Raw genomic sequence first — 3,668 nt, 5'->3', positions numbered from 1 at the left:
TGCTTCGATTATATGACATCGTGTTCATTCAAACAAATTGCAACAAGCTGGGCGTCCGGTATTCCTGGTGAGAACAGTTTGGGAATGGAAGGAGCAGGTGAAACGTAGGGAGGAATAGTCATTGGAACGTTAGTGAAAGAGGTTTTTGAGAACAATAAGACATCAGTGGAAATTCCAAGTTAGAATTGATTTCAAAATTTCTGGATTAAATGGCCACTTTGCCAAGGATTCTAAACACGAGCGATAAATTGGTGGAATATATTCAGAGATTAGAGAATTTTGCAAACAAATCGATGTTTCTTTTAAAAATCGTCCAATAATTGGGGCCAGCACTAATATTTGCGGACGTGGAGTGAATTCTACCATGGTAGCTGGTGAAATTTAAATTCACTGATTTGATCAATCTGGAATTGAAAAACTGGTCTCAGTAATGGCCGCCTTGAAACTACCGTCGATTGTTATAAAACTTCATCTGGTTCACCAGTGCACTTTAGATAAAGAAGTCTGCCCGCCTTGCCTGGTCTGGCGTACATCTGTCTCCAGACACAGAGCAATGTGGGTGACTCTTACTTGCTCTCTGAAATGGCCGAGTAAGCCACTCTCAGTTGAAGGGCAATTAGGGAAAGGCAACAAATGTTGGTCCTGCAGGTGACACCCATAGCCCATAAAAAGTAGTGTCATTGAGAACAAAGGAAAGACCTGGTAAAGTTTTGACTGCTTGCATCTTTCTTTTCTTATAATGACAAGGCTGAGGGGTGGCCTGGTGCTGGGCTTTAAATTATTGGAAGATTGTGAAAAAAATCACTTCGATAAAATGGACCAGAGAAGGGCAGAGAATAATGTATCTTACCCTCTCATACGTGTCGTTGATAGTTGGTATATACCTGGACTGCGTGAGGACGGATAATGGAACACATCACACCAACAATTCTGATCTATTTCCCTATTCGCTCAACAGATGATCTGCTCGCACTCGTGTTGATGTGGAAGTGCCGGCGTTGAAAAGGTGGACACAATAAGAATCCTCACAACACCAGGTTAAAGCTGGAATCACGAGCTTTAGGAGAGCTGCTCTTTCATCAGATGAGTTGAGGGAGGTTGACAAACACGACATCGATAGACACAAACACAATAGTACGATAATTACAGATTGGAGTGTGAACAATGGTTAGAATGCGAGACTTTTCAGGGAATCAATTCGTTAAAGACATAGAGAGCAAGGGTGGAGAGAGGGATAATCACCGGTTAAAGAGGTGTGAATTCTCTCAGATCAGGAGAGTATGAAGGATTTTTCAAATTCAGAGTGTATGGTGAGGGTTGTGTGTCCTGTGGCTTGAACCCAAGATCCAGTTGAGGCTTTCCTCATGCATGTGGAACTTGCCTGTCTGTTTCTGCTCGGCGATTCTGCTTTGTCGTGTGTCCTGAAGACAACCGAAGATCGGATTCTGAGTGCCCTTGACTGCGGAAGTGGTGCCCGATTGGAAGACAATACTGCAGCTTGGTGAGGCTGCACGCACTTTCCGATGGTCTAGTGATTAGGATTCGGCACTTTCACCGCCGTGGCCTGTGTTCGATTCCCAGTCAGGCAAGTTACTTTCCATTCCCAAAACAAAGGAACTTCTTCCCAAAAGAAATTTGGCATGTCAGCTATGACTCTCACCAACGTTTACAGATGCAACAAAGAAGCATTCTTTCTGATTCTATCACAGTTTGGCACGGATCCTGCTCTGCCGAATGCCGCAAGGAACTACAACATGTTATAAATGTAGCCCAATCCATCACGCAAAACAGCCTCCCATCAATTGACTCTGTCGACACTTATCGCTGCCTCGGCAAAACAGCCAACATAATTAAGGACCCCACGCACCTCGGACATTCTTTCTTCCACCTTCTTCAATCGGGAAAAAAGATACCTAAGCCAGAGATCACGTACCAACCGACTCAAGAACAGCTTCTTCCCTGCTGCTGTCAGATTTCTGAATGGACTTGCCTTGCATTAAGTTGATCTTTCTCTACACCCTATCTATGACTGTAACACTACATTCTGCACTCTCTCGTTTCCTTCCCTATGAACGGAATGTTTTGTCTGTAGAGCGCACAAGAAGCAATAATTTTCACTGTATGGCTGATACATGTGACAAAAATAAATCAAATCAAATCAATTCAAATGAAACAACTGATCAGATCACATCAGACTCTGGCGAAAAGCTTGCGTTTGCGCTGCAGGGATTACGTGGTTCTATGTTGCAGACACTGCTTGGAAATCTGTTTTGTTTTCGAATCCGTGGCCGAACCATGGACAGTAGAGCTTTATTTGAGCTTCTTAAAATTATCATCGGAGACACAGAATAATTAATTACAACTTCATGAGTTCAGAATCGGGTTGGAAACTTGATTCATTTTCCAGCGGCTCACAGAGATATGCCCTGATAAGATTTTAACTGAGGCAGCTTTGAACAAATGAAACAATATCGAACAACTGATGAGACGGTAAAAGCCACAGAAATAATCTTTCCACGATTATGTGAGATTGGGGATGATAAGTTCCGTTTTTGCTCAATCCGCACCTACCTCGGGCAATACAGAAGACAATAGAATTAAAGAAAAGCATCTGAGCTGTAAAGCACTTTGGAAGTTCCAGCGGGTTGGAGAAAAATACGTTTTTAGAGATAAAAGCAAAATACTTCCGATGCTGGAATCTGAAACAACAAATATCTCAGCATGTCTGACAGCATCTGTGGAGAGAGACCAGCTGAGATTGTCCAGCATGTTCAGGTTTCAAGACACGCCGTCTTTCCTCCAGAATTAATAAGAACATGCAGTTTGAAATGAACGGCAAACGCGCCTTTCTGTCTCCACCTGATTCTTGTTTTTTTCATGCATCCATCTCATTCTCTTTCCTGGTAATCCAAAAGTCGGTTGGTTAAAACAGCTGCTTGCTGCATTAAATGGTCCTCCGAATTGCGGAAAAGAACTGATCTCGTCAGAACTCAGTTGTCGCTCTGAAAGTGTAAGTGGCAAGTGTACAATGTGCAAATCATCATTTCCTCGTTAGTATAGTGGTTAGTATCCACGCCTGTCACGCGGGAGACCGGGGTTCAATTCCCCGACGAGGAGTTTATCGCATTTTTGTTATGTCAAGTTGTTGTTGAACAACGTGTGTTGCTCTCTGGCTTTGAAAATATAAAATAAAGACTGTCAAGGAAAGAAGCACTCAAAAATGCAAATCCTTACATTTTTACGGACACGTTTCGTGACCTGAGATCAACGTTCGTTCAATTCATCGGCATTTTGGCTCACATTTGATGTGGCGATGCCAATGTTTGGGTGGGGTCCTTGAAGGTGGCAGATCATCTTGAGAGAGCAGTTAATGAAGCAAATATTTTCCTAACTTGTCTGAATAGTCGATTGGATACATGCGTATGGAGGTCATGTTGAGCTTTTAAATACCCCAGATAGGCCTCATCTTGAGTACTGCAACCGCTTCTGGGCACCACATTTGACGAAGTTTGTGAAGGCATTGGAGAACGTATTTGGACACAGCGTTTGATAGGCTTGAGGGGTGAATAGTCCAGCACCATTCAATATACCCACCTTTATAATCCCATGAGAAACTCGAGCTCGCAATTTCAGCAGTTGTTTGAAAAAAAGTTCCATCAACGAATGTA

General features: G+C 42.9%; 1 non-coding gene across 1 annotated transcript; it reads left to right on the top strand.

The window, feature by feature from the left end:
• Positions 1-3,045: 3,045 nt before the first annotated feature.
• Positions 3,046-3,117, top strand: trnad-guc (transfer RNA aspartic acid (anticodon GUC)). Its single transcript has one exon. It is a non-coding gene; the product is annotated as a tRNA-Asp (tRNA).
• Positions 3,118-3,668: the final 551 nt, after the last annotated feature.

Source organism: Mustelus asterias, unplaced genomic scaffold, assembly GCF_964213995.1.
Source record: "Mustelus asterias unplaced genomic scaffold, sMusAst1.hap1.1 HAP1_SCAFFOLD_152, whole genome shotgun sequence".
Lineage (NCBI taxonomy): Eukaryota > Metazoa > Chordata > Chondrichthyes > Carcharhiniformes > Triakidae > Mustelus > Mustelus asterias.
The sequence above is the reverse complement of the archived record's forward strand: the minus strand, read 5'-3'. Positions and strand labels throughout refer to the sequence as shown.